Here is a 14,195-nt window from a genome sequence, read left to right on the forward strand (position 1 = left end):
TCGAAATCTGGAAATATTAAAATCCCAATCTCCTGAATTTATTTCAAAGCAGTTAGCTGTTAGCAGATAGATATATAAATAGAATAGACGAAGTGCTCCGACTGGCAATCGTGCATCTTCAGGTTTTTAAATTTAGAAGAGGAGAAATGGGTTGCGCGCGCAACTCAGTCATTAACAGCGTCTCCTACTATATTCACACGGCCATAGCCCTGTCATAGCATTGGACCGCATCTCGTTTCAAACCTGGGATCACTGTCCGCTGCAGCGCAACCTCAGATTAATGTGTTGCCGCATGGGCGTTTCCAGATCTAACGTACTAGAAAGATTTTCTTTTCCATGTACGCTGATCGATTTTTTGGAAATTTAACTAAACGACGATCATTATAGAAAGCTGTTATAACTTTCTAAATGTCTCATTTTATTTGACTATGAAGTTGAAAGCATTGGTTATTAATTTAAAGTAGGAAAATCAATTGTGTATAACATAGAAAATTCGATGCACGTTTCTATAACTGACATGTATAATTGATTTTCATGCGCATTACTCAAAAATATTGAATAAAAAGCTTTCCTTATAATACAGAATTACATAAGTTATAACTTTTTAAATATTTAACGATACTGAAAAGAGTTCGAACTTTCTGGAAGTTTCGAAAATCATCTAGATCTTTCTGGAAAATCTTAAAACCAAGTAGAAAAATGGTAATCTAAAGCTGAACTTTCTAGAAGCTTCGAGATCTTTGCAGAAGCTTCGAGATCTATCCAGAAGCCTCGACATCTTTCTAGAAGCTTTGAGATCCCTTTAGAAGCCTCGTGATCTTTCCAGAAGCCTCGAGATCTTTCTAGAAGCCTCGAGAAATCCTACCACCCTCACCCCTAGCCACTTGTTGAAAGGCTGTCCCCCACGAGCGCCATCTGCCGGCTCCAGCTTGAATCACATACATGGTAAGACAGTAGGAAGGATCTGCCGGCTCCAATTTGAACTGCATACATGGTATACCAGTGGCGTTATCTGTCGGCTCTAGCTTGAACTAAATACATGGTAAACCAGTGGCGCCATCTGCTGGCGAATATTTGTATGATTTTAAACAAAAATCTTGGGAAAATCGCTATCAATGTCTCTTGCGTCGCCACCTTGTATCTTCCACTTCATTCATATGGATTATGGTGGGTATTCGACTGCACTTAACTCGATTTTCAACCAAACATAATTTGAAACAAAGCAATTAAATGTGGTTATATTTCTTGTGAGATCTACAAAAATCATTCTTACCATTGGAAGAGGTTGACATTCATTAACGACATTTTTTCAAACATATAATGACATTTATTTATTTTGGTTCAGTCGAGTATTAGCGCAATCGAATGCTTACTATCGAATGGGTTTATCGATCGCATCACTGAGAGCGAGAGAGTGACGCTTCTTTTGGCTGTTCATCATTCAGTCAAACTCAGTGTAATTTATGTTTCATAGTGCATTATTAGTAACACGCAAAGAAGGAATTTTGTCAATGTCTTATTGTAGTGATTACAAATGAGACTTGGGCAAATTAAATATTCGAAATTTGGAATATTTAGATTTGATAATGTGCAACAATAATATACGTGATGTACGAAAGTCAAAAAGGCTTTCTGAGTTATGAAATTTCCCTATTTCTAGATTTTTAGGGATCATTTTTTTTTGAATTTACAGAAATCAATAGGATCGCTGCAATTTAAAAGGTTTCGAAGATAAAAATAAATTATTATTACGAAAATATTTATTTTTTAATTTGATTCGGAAAGAAATTGGACCCATTCGGAAAGAGTAAAGTGGGTAGTCATTCGGAAATATTCGGCGACATTTGGAAAGAAATCGAAAACTTTCCACGACATTCGGAAAGAAGTCGGAGAGTGGGACAATTGGAAAGGTTCATGGGACAGCTCGAAGTTCGGAAAAAAATCGGCAGCAAAGTTGCCATACAATTCGGAAAGGATCAGAAAGGAACCTCTTTGCGAAACTTCCCTACGTGGTCTTTCTGAAACCTTTCCGTTTCTTCCGCTAGCTGGAACCGTAGAACCGGTTCTCGCAAAATATTACCCATCCCTATGTTTTATGCAAGGTTCTGTGTTTCATTAAGCCCCCCACTCATCCCAAATGCTCACTAACAATCAGCTTTATCAAGAAAGAGACAGGCTTATCTCTCAAATTTTTTCTTTCTTTCCCTACAGCCTATTTCCGTGTTCCTCACATCATTACCGGTCCTCATGGCATCAGGCTGTGGTCACTAATGTAGGCAACCGTGAAGACACATACTTTGATCCTGTTTTACGGGCTTGTTAGATGACTCTGTGTGACTTTCCCCCGCCACACGTCACTCAAAGGGCAAAGTTTCATCTATCTCTCTTACTCCTTCGTTGTTTTCTGAACGTCAAAACATATGAAACCTAACCCATTAAGAAGTGTTTGAGAGCTGATATGTAATTTGTTGTCATGATTTTCGACCTGGTGATTATCGTTGCAGTATACAACTGAAAACTAAAAGAGGGGGTGGTACCTTCTGTATTATTACCATAAAAATAGAGTAATATTTTGAAAAAAGGAACCTGCCGATAAGAAAATTGATGTCGAAAATGATTACAAAATTTAAATGAAAACTGCTTTCAAACACACTTCCATCATCTGTCGTTTTTCCTTAAAACACGTTTTTATAAAAAAGCCAATAGATGAACAAGCAGAAATATATAAATAATTATTCCAGTAATTATTTATGTAATTTTATTTGTTTATTTATTGGGTTTTTCAATTTATTAGGTTATTTAATTACATTATCTGCTAATCATCTGAATATAACCAAAAATATTATATACCTAGATGCGGCAACTGGCCGTGGAGTGGGGATAGAATTATTAGTAGGTCAAGATAAATGTAGACGGCGCTGTGGGAAAAAATCTTGACCCACCCCGTTTTCTGAAAATATTAATGATCACTGAAGCAATTAGAACTATGTGTTACCCGACGATCTAGGAAAATAACAATAAATTAGCAATAACTACTAATTTTAGGCCTTTCTATATATAATACTATATATCATTAGTAATGCTTTCATGTTGAAACGGGTACTTGTATCCCATCTTCATTTTTTTTTTAATTCTCTAGCCTCTTACCTTTTTTAAAAGACCCTTTTCTGACCATATTTGTTTTTCTAAATTTTGTTTAAAACAATACAATAATAAAACGCTTCTGTTCTCAAAGAAAAATCTCTTGAATCAATCGAATTCCCACAAAAAGTCTTAAATCTCCATTTTCTACAAAAGTCACTTTCATAAGGGGAGGGAGGGGGGTACTTAACTTTTCGCCCTGCCATGAAAAATGATATTTGTTAAAATTATTATTATTATTCATTTATAAATAAACATATCGCTTTCTTCTCTTTATACGTCTTTCAGTGACAACTCATATGTTACAGTGCGAGCAAGACCGCGACGCAAAATCTTTATTTCCCGCAATGGATTAATTGTTTTGCATGAACACTTTTTTATTTTTATTCGGCTCCTCTATATCTCCGGAGCAAGTTTTTATTTATTTTTTTTTTTGAATTACAAAATTGATTGTAGTCTTTATCCAAAGACGATTTACAAACCCCATAGAATTTGAACCTCCAAGTTCTTGAATGATTTACTCGTAATTAGTTAACTTTTTCTAATCAAAATCGTCTTCTTTCAATTTAGCAACTTAACATTTCAGAAGCAAGATTTTACTTTTAATCTATACTGAAAATTGTACTTTTTATCGTTTTTTGCAACCGAGCCTTTTCCCGTTTTAGGCTCCTGTCACTTTGAAATTGTAAACTTCTACATTATGTTACTCGAAACTGGATTTTTTTTAATTATACATTTTCTTGCTTTAATTTAGAAATACTTCATCTCAGGACCAAAGTTTTTTTTATCTTCAAATGGTGATTTCGATTTTATAGAATGTTACTTCGTTCTCCGGAAAATTCCGCTTTTGTAGCTTAACTTGTTCTGTACTGCAGTCCTTCATTTAGGAGTGATATTGAAAATGAAAAGATTGCGATACAAATACAAAATAACTTTGTCATTTGGTTGAGAATAATTTCATTTTGAAGGCATTGTTCTATGATAGTCTATTGTGTGGTGCTAAACGCCAGTAGGTCCAGATTTGTTCAATTTCTCAGACTTCCAATTTGACTCAATAAAGAACTATGTACAGAAGTTATTTCAAGTTAAAAAATAAACGTCATTGAAAATGATTTTTAAATTGAAAGAAAATGCTCCTATTACTAGGTGAATTTTGAAAGAAAAATATTTAAAATTATTTTTTTCTTACTTAATTTTATTCTTTAAAGGATTCTCTGCGAATCTCGGTGGAACGATTTAGCTCTGAATAACTCTAAATAACTTAATAATTTCAACTGACATACTTATTCGAAAGTTCGCCTAGCGCAATCTTCTAAAGTTAGTTACAATTAACAATGGAAATATTTTCCTCAAGTTTTTAAATAATTTTTGAACTTGAGATAACTATTGAATCGTGTACAATTTGAAATTGAAATTTAGTTTCAGCTTAAATAAGACGAACATGTATCAGTAAATGCATAGTTTTTAATATTTTATCTATTAATTTTTTGTCTAAAATACCACACTGCTCAGTTCGGCAGTATATCGACATTTTGGTACAATTAGCTGGATATTTTCTGTACATGTTTTGTACCGTTCACAGGTGTTGAAGCCTCTACGTCTTTCTTACAATTATTTATCAAATATATTTTGCTAATTAATAGCTAAATATATACTTATTTATAGCGAACAGAAAATTGCGTATATGTCATCATCACCGTTCGGTCTATAAGCAATCCAGAGTTGGTGCTTAGACGCGTTTCGAAATCGAGAAAAAACTCTAATTCTTATAAATCCTGGCTGTGATATATTATTTCTTGCCTTTATGGGTTCTATATTGATTTCCTCTTTATATCTTGTCTTTATTAGATGAATATTAGCAACAAATGACAAGTTCACATTGAATGACCGAAAGCCATTTCATGTACTTTTTCTGCGGAGTCCTTTACAGGACCTATTAATTATTTGAACAATTTTAATTTAAAAAATTAAGAGTTTGCCCTTTTTTCTGCAAGTTAATTTCTTTTCGAAATCAACTAAAAATGTCCACTGGACGACTCTTTTCTGTTTTGCTTCGTATATTTACAAGAACTATTAATTATTGAAACAATTTCAATTGAATAGTTAAGAGTTTGGTTTTCTTTCTACAAGTAGGCTCCATTTTTTAACATAACTAACTAAGAATATCTTTCCGACGATTTTTTTCTATGATGCTTTGAAAATTTACAATTGTTAATTATTTAAAAAATTTGGATTAAAATGTGTATAGCTTCGCATTTTTTAAGGAAGTGGCATACTTTATTTACGGAGTGAACTAAGAATGTCTTTCGATGATAATTTCCTACAATACTTTGGATAAATATGGGAGAATACAGATAGACGAAGGCGTTGTGAAATTGGGATAAAGAAAGGGAACAGATAGTAAGAAATGAGGTGCTCTCTAGGAGAGGAAGGAACAGGAGATAGGAAAATAAGAAATAGTAGGAAGGAGAAAAAGATGAGAAACGAAAGTAGGGAAGAATGGAAGATTTGTTACTGGAATATAGCAGGATTGGAGAGAAAGGATAGGGAGTTTATGAGAAATTTGACACAATGGGATGTAGTCATAATGATGGAGACGTGGCTAGATGAAAAGGATGGAAAAGAGTAAGGGGAAGGTTACCAAGAGGTTACAAATAGCAAGTGCAAAATGCAAAGAGGAAGAATAAAAACGGCAGAGGAATGGGAGGAATGGTGATGGGAGTAAAGAATGAATGTATAACAGGGAAAGATAAAAAAGACAGGAAAGAACAAAAAGAAGGATTAACAGTAGAAGAGGTAATGATGGGAGGAGGGAAGTGGAAGGTAGTGGGGGTTTATGTGAACGGTGATATGCAGGAGAAAGCAGAGGAGATGAAAGAAATTATTGAAGAAAATAAACAAGAGAGTAGACTGATAATAGGTGGGGATTTCAATGCGGGAACAGGTAACAGAGGAGGAAAGGAATGGGGAGAAGAGAGAGGAAGAAAATCCAAAGATAAGGTACTAAATGGGGAGGGAAAAAGTTGTTGAAGAGCTTGGAGTTGTTGAGATGGTATATCTCAAACGGAAATATAGAAGGAAATAAGGAAGATAAATATACATGCTCAGAAGGTGATAGGACAACGGTAATTGATTATGTGCTTGTGGATGATGAGGTAAGAGAGAAGGTTAAAAAGCTAGAGATAGGTGATTATATTGATTTGGATTACTTTTCCTTAATAGTGACATTAGAGGGACAAACAAGCAAGAGCAATATGAATAAAAGCGGAGCAAATGTAAAAAGTGTAGGAAAAGGGGATTGGTCAAGGGAAGAAAAAGAACAGTTTACAGAAAGAATAAGAAATATCAAACTAGGAGAGGGAAATGTGGACGAGGAGATGGGAAAAATGATAGGAGAAATAAAAATAGGATTAGAGTGCACAAACAAAAATGAAGCAAGTAAAGGGGGAAATAGAAGTGGGTGGGATGAGGACTGCAAAGAGAAAAAAAGGAGATCAGAAAAGAATTAAGAAAGTGGAGAAAAGAAAAAAGTAATGGGGAAGAATATAGGAAGAAAAAAGAAAGTATACTGAGTTGTGCTATCAAAAGAAAGAAGAAGAGAATAAATGAAGAGGCGGAGAAGGCTACGACGGAAGAAGAGGTATGGAAGGTAGTGAATAGAGAAAGAAAAAGAAGAAAAAGCGTAAACCAAGATATTGAAATAATAGAATGGAAGAAATATTTTTTGGATTTGCTGGGAGGAGTAGAGGGAAAAGTTAAAATGGGAGGAAAATATGGTAGAGAAAGAGATGAGGAAGAGGACATTTCAAGGAAAGAAATAGTTAAGATTTTAGGAATAATGAAGGATGGAAAGGCACCTGATATAGATGAGGTTCCAAATGAAGTATGGAAATATGGAGGGGAGGAACTAGAGGAATGGGCATGGATAATGTGTCATAGAGTATGGAGAGGAGAGGGGTGGCCAGAGTTATGGAAAGAAGAAGCAGTTATACCAAAAGTAAGGAAAGGAAAAGGAAAGGAGGTTAAAGATTATAGGTGGTGACGTTGATGCCAACACTGTATAAAGTATATGTAACTATTTTGTTGGAGAGATTGAAGATAGAAGTTGAAAAAAAAGATTGAGTAAATAAGAGAATTAAAAGCGAAAAGGGGGCAATTATAGCAATGTGCGTGGACTTAAAGGCGGCGTTTGACTCATTAGGCCGAGGCGAAATAGAAAAACTTATGATAAAAAAGGGAATAAGAGAGGGATTGATAAAAAGAGTATCTGAAATTTTTAGAGAGACAAAAAGCAGGGTAAAGTTAGGAGAGCAAGTAGGAGATAGTTTCTGGTTGGTTAGACGTGTCAGGTAAGGACGTCCGTTGAGCCCACTTTTATTTAATTTATTAATATCAGACTTGGAAGAAGAAATGAGGAGAAAAGGTTGGGGCGGCGTTAGGATAGGGAAGAAAAAGATATATACACTGGCATATGCAGACGACATACTATTGATGGCAGAGGATGAAGAAGGGATGGCGCGATTAATTACAGGATTAGAGAAATGCTCAGAATGAAAAAAGCTGAATGTAAATGTAGAAAAGATAAAGATAATGAGGTTTAGAAAAGGATGGGGAAGGAAGAAAGAATGGACAGGGAGATGGAAGGGAATAAAGTTAGAAGAAGTAAAAGAGTATAAATATTTGGGATATATCTTACAAACGAATGGAGATCATACAGCTCGTATAACAGAAAGGATAAAAAAAGCAGCAGTGATAATGAAACAGATATGGTGAATACAAAAAAGAAGGTTAAAAAAATTGGAGAAGGAGAATGTGGTCATTTGATACGCCGGTATGGCCACTATTCGGTTATGGAGCAGAGATATGGGGATGGAAAGAAAGAAAAGATATTGAGAATTTACAAAAAAGGTATATAAGGTGGACACTAGGGGCAGACTGGAGGACGCCAGAATACATGGTAAGAGAAGAAGCGCAAAGGGATAAGTTAAGTATTAGAGCAAGAAGAAGGCATGGAAATCTGAGACGAAGCTGTGGAAGGGAAAGAGAGGGGAGTTGGCAAAAAGTGTTTGATGGTGGCAGAAGAGAGGAGAGGGAAGGCGATTGAATTAACGAGATGGGAAACAGAAAGGAGGGAGTTCTTTAATGATAGAAAAATAGAAGACGGGAAAAGGGGAGAGGGAAAGACAATTAATAGAAAGATGGGGGATGATTGAGGAATGAAAATACAATAAATGGTATAAGATGATAAAAAAGGCAGGAGTGCCAAAGTATTTAGAAAAAGGGTGGGAAGAGAGAAGGTGGACCAGAATAGCAAGATTCAGATTGGGAAACGAGGTAAGGGAGGGGATGTACTGGGAAAAAGAAGAGAACAGAAAGTGTAGAATATGTGAATGGGAGGAAGAAACATGGAAGCATGTATGGGAAGGATGTAGGAGAGGAGTGGAAGATAAAGAAAGCTGGCAAGAGAATGTGGTTAAGATTCTAGGGGAGGATGGATTAGGAGATAAATGGATGAAGGAGTTGGAGGGTGCCAGAGGAGCGAATGAGAGAGAATTAAATAATCCATGTGAAAAAAAGGCAAATGGAGTTATACAAAAAAGTGAAAAAAAGGAAAAGGAAGTCGCTTAGATTAGAAGCGCAATGATTGTAAATAAGGGTAAGGTAAAAGTTCATTAGACTAAGATGCGTTTGCGTTCTTATGCTCTCTCTCTCTCGCTTTCGTTCGCTCGCTCACTCGTTTGCAGATAAGTCCTAAATTGAGCTATCACAGGAAATAGAGATAAAGAACAAGATATAAGACTTATGTAAATAGTTGTAAATAATTGTATATATAGAAAGTATAAGACTGAAAAAAAATATAGATATAAGCGGAAAGATTATAAGGAATGGAAGTCATGTAAACCCTTAGGGGACACATTATGAATAAAGAAGAAGAAGAAGAACTAAGATTGTCTTTCCGATGATTCTTCCCTAAGTTATTTGCTAAAATTACAAGAATTATTAATTTTTTTTAAAACTTTCATTAAAAAATCGAAACTTAACCATTTTTTAGATTTTGAACCATTCGGAAATTTTAAAGAAATTATATTTTATAAGAAAATGTATGCACTATATATTTAGTAAGAATTAAAGAAAAGTTATACCGTTATAATGGTAAAAACTTTCATTTACATTAGTTTCAGTAATTATTTCTTTTTATTAATTTCTTACAGTAATTTCATCATCATTTCAGTTGAATATTTTGCTTCGTCAAAATTTTCTGTACTATGTTTTCTCTTGCAATATACTTATCCATATATTTTACTGTGACTAATCACTCATAGTCGAACATATAACCAGTATTATTATTACCTATTGTAATATATGAAAAGTTGTACGCGCCGACATTTTGAGGTTTTTTCCAAACTTACATACAAATGTGTAGTGTTGCACAATAATTTATTGTGCCTCGTCGGAGGGTACCCATGCGAAGCCATGTGCAAATAAAAGTTATTAAACCATAAATGAAGCACACATATGAGCTTCTACTTCGGTTGGAAAATTGGACTTAAGTTACTAAAAAGAAAACAGAAGTACCAGTAGTAAAACGTCTGGAGCCGGTAATATCAAACATATTACTTTTAAAGGAAAGAATAATTATTTTATAAATTTCCTAATTAGTTTTAAAAAATGTTCCACACTTCAGCAAATGTAATTTTATGTTTTGGCACCTTTTCAACATTTCTAAAGTTAGCTTTTAAAAACCACCCTTCTGATTTTGACTCCATGAAAATCCTTCATGTTCTGCTCTTTTTGGGTTGAACTAGTATTTCTAATTAACTTTGATAAAAAAAATTAGTTGAGCCTTAAAAAATGTATGCTGTTTGTTATTGAGTTTTAAAATTAAGTTATAGGAATGAGACTATTCATACTTTTGGACTGGAAGTGCAAAATCATTTAAGAATAATTTTAAGAACAAACATAGCCGCGCCCACATGTTTATATTTTCATTGACAGTTTGTCGGGAAAAATGATCGTGCGCATAATCAAATGGCACATCGTAAGATGCGGCTCTCCCCACTCATGGAATTCTCCCCCCTCTCGTGGATTCAACCCCGCTCGCCAAGTTAGGATGGCATGCCTAGTCCCGTGTTTCCTATGTCCATGCCTGCAAGCAATTTGCAATGTTGTCAATGGGCTAGTTATGAGGTTGATATTTATCAAAGTGGGTTAAAACGAGAAAAATCGCTCACGAACATTATGCACAAATAATGCAAAAACTAATGTTTGCACTTGAAATGCAAATAAACATATTTGGTCTGAGATACGTATCATTCTGATATCAGCTGTGTCAAAGCAGCACTAGCGCAGCGAGTAGACAACTTCGAACTTCTACGGGTCTGTGGGTAAAACAGATTGCATGATTACCGTCAGAGAAAGTTAAAAGTCCATGGACATAGGAAACACGGGACTAGGCATGCCATCCTAACTTGGGCGAGCGGGGTTGAATCCACGGGAGGGGGATAATTCCATGAGTGGGGAGAGTCGCCATCTTACGATGTCCCATTTTTATTATGCGGACGAGCATTTTCGCCGACAAACTGTGCATGAAAATATAAACATGTGGGCGCTGCTATGTTTGTCCCGGGACATAAAAAGATGGCGGTCCTCCCCCCTCATTGCATCACTCCCGCAATGGCATGCCTAGTCTTGTGTTTCCTATGTCCATGTAAAAGTCAAACTTCTGCTGTAAAACCTAAATGTGTCCGTCGATAATCATTATTTGCATAAATAAACTTTTTTCTCCCTCTAACTATTTGCAAGGCCATAAGCAATCCTTTAATATATATTAACATTTCCCGAACAAAATTTTCGCTTTATTTAAACTTTTATCTTTCAATATGGGTGAAAAAATATTGATCTTAGGGCTGACTTGATCAGCTGTTATACTCATCACATGGCCTTAAAGATTTCAAAGATTTTGCAACTTTTTTTAAGGATTCTAAAAAATTAAACACAAATGTGAAGAACTTACATAGATTTTACATAATTGAAAAGATTTCAGGAAATGCATAAAGATTTAAATCCATTTAAAGGACTGCCCGAAAATTTCAAAGGTTTTCATTTTTTTAAATTAATATAACAGATTTCATAAAGATTTCATAAATATTTCAAAGGCGTAAGATTGGCACTTTATATGATTGAATATGCATATTTATTTCGATTTAACAAAAATTTGCAGGAAAGTTTAAAAACTGAAATTTCTTCCAAAATTTTTCCCTGTATTTCGCGTCATTTGGCTCAAAATTTGAGTTTTCGATAGATTACATATTATTTTGATAAATAAAACCAAAATTACAAGTCCTATCACAAATGTTTTAAGAAAATTTTGTGCGACTTTTTAAAAGCTATAATTGCCCCTTAAGACTTTTTCCCGTATGTTGCATTGTTTGGTTCAAAATTTGAATGATTTAAAATAGTACTTTCGTTAAATGAAACGAAAGTGACAAATTCTATCAAAAAATTGTTTAACAAAAGTTTTAAGGACATTTTAAAAGCTGCCATTTACCCATACAACTTTTTTCCGTATTTCACGTGGTTTTTCCAAAAATTTGAATGTTCTTTTTTTATATAGTAATTTCAATAAATAAAACCGAAATCACAAACCCTGACAAAAAAAGTATTGAATAATTTTTTTAGGATTCTTCGCATAGTATTTTCGAGAAATAAAACAGAGTTATGATATTCAGACATACAGACAGACTCCATAGTCAAAACTTCATTGTCGACTTCCGGGTGTCTCAAAACGTGGTTTATAGTAATTTGTTATTTTGTAAATTATGTCAGAATCCCTGCTTCTACTTTATCGGTGTTAAGACAAACCTTTGCTAATGCAGCATGGACATAGGAAACAAGGGACTAGGCATGCCATTGCAGGGGTGATGCAATGAGGGGGGAGGTCCGCCATCTTTTGATGTCCCGCGACAAACATGGCAGCGCCCACATGTTTATATTTTCATGCACAGTTTGTCGGCAAAAATGATCATGGGCATAATCAAATGGCACATCGTAAGATGGCGGCTCTCTCCACTCATGGAATTCTCCCCCCTCCCGTGGATTCAACCCCGCTCGCAAACTTAGGATGGCATGCCTATTCCCGTGTTTCCAATGTCCATGTCATACAGGGATTTGCTGCGAGGAGCTACGGATAATATAGATTTAACATCCTATCTTCAGAGCAACGAGTTTACCCACAAAGAAAGAAGGAGCAAGGTAGTACGAAGAGGGCTGTAGCAAAGATATTATAAACCTAGATGCGGTACGGGGCGTCGGAGTGGGGAATTATATATATAGGACATCACATTTTCTGCCCTATCGAGGTGCTGCCCTCATCGCACTACGAAGTCGAATTCTTGTTTTCTCATTCTTCGTAAAATATGACGGTAAAGCAGTAGAAAGATTTTTTGAGGTTAGAAAAGTTCGACATGTATGTATGGCTGAATTTTTTCAGATTTGAAGCATGATCCAGGTTTTCGCTACAGTCTTTTTTTTAATTATAAAAATAATGTTCTCGAAAAATCATATTTTTAATTTTTTAAAAAGTATTATAAAAAGACATTTCGAGGTAAACAAGTGTGGAAAACATTGTTCTTTGACGAATTATTTTTTTAAATTGAAATAATCAAATATTTATATCAAAGAAACAACTTTTTAAATGTTTGAAGTGTTTAAACATTATTGTTTAAATTAAAAATAACAATAATTGAAACAAAATATATTTCTGGATAAGATATTTTCGTCGAAAATGTATATAGTATTTTTTAAATCACAAGAGTTCTTCCGAAAAATCGAATTGTTAATTAAAAAACACATGTTTTTGTATATGAATTTGTCGGTAAAATTTTTTTTATAATTTTAATTTTAAATTCAAACAATTTTTAACACTTTAAATATTAAACAAAAATTTATTTGATAACAATATTTTATTATCGTATTTTTAATATATAATTAATACTGATTAAGAAACAATTTTATTTCAGGAGTTTTATTATTTGGGAATTTTCAAATTCGTTAATATTATAAACTGTTCAGGAATTTTATTAGTTTTGGAATTGTATTTTTCGGGACAGAGAGTTTTACCGATTCGGAAAGTTTATTTTTCGGGATATTTCAGCCGTCCCCATAGAATTACAGAAAATTTGCTGTAATTATAATCTCGGCGCTCGATCTTGTTAATTTTTTCGTACAGTATTCATAAAGAAAAATTGTATGGAAATTTTTTATATCACAAAGTTAAAGATAATCACATTTTTTCTATTCCATTTCAGTCACTGGTAGGCTTTTTTGACATGTAGGTATGTAAAAAAGGTAAAATTCAGAAAATTTAAAAACTAATTTAAGAAATATTTATACTCTTTCAAGATACCAATACAATTTACACAACACTAATTTAAAATTTGAAAATTTTTAGGCCTTCAGTTTAAGAACTTGAATTTTAACGTTAAAATTGCTTCATTTTCAGAATATAGCCTTACTGTTTGAATTTTTAGAATTTTCGTTATAAGTTATAGGTTAGGTTAAAAATAACATTCTGGGATTCGAAATTGTTACAACGCGAAAAAGTTTTAATTTAAAATTTAAAAATGCGAAAATACACCATTTTCCATGTTCATTTGCAATCCAGCGAGTCACTTTCTTTCGATTCCTTTGAAAGTCGATCTTTTGCTTTCAGTTTTTGTTTTTAAAATATACCTTGAATTCAACGCATTTCAAATTAAATGTTTGCAGCTGCATTTAGATTGAATTATACAAAGGTTTTTTGTTTTAAATATAAATTAATTTAAATATTTTATTTGTTTTTCACAATTATAATTTATAACTTCTAAAATGGAATAATTGTAGCTCAAAATGAAAAAGTATAGACTAATTTCAAATTTAAAGAGGTTCTATCACATATATTGAACTATTAAAATCTCTGATCTTCTTTAAGGTTTTTAAAACTCTTTTAAAAACTTGCTTTAACAATTTTGGTTGTGATTTCTTAATAAAAGAATAAGTGCTATTTAGTCTCCAGA

This window comes from Belonocnema kinseyi, chromosome 7 (genome assembly GCF_010883055.1).
Source record: "Belonocnema kinseyi isolate 2016_QV_RU_SX_M_011 chromosome 7, B_treatae_v1, whole genome shotgun sequence".
NCBI lineage: Eukaryota > Metazoa > Arthropoda > Insecta > Hymenoptera > Cynipidae > Belonocnema > Belonocnema kinseyi.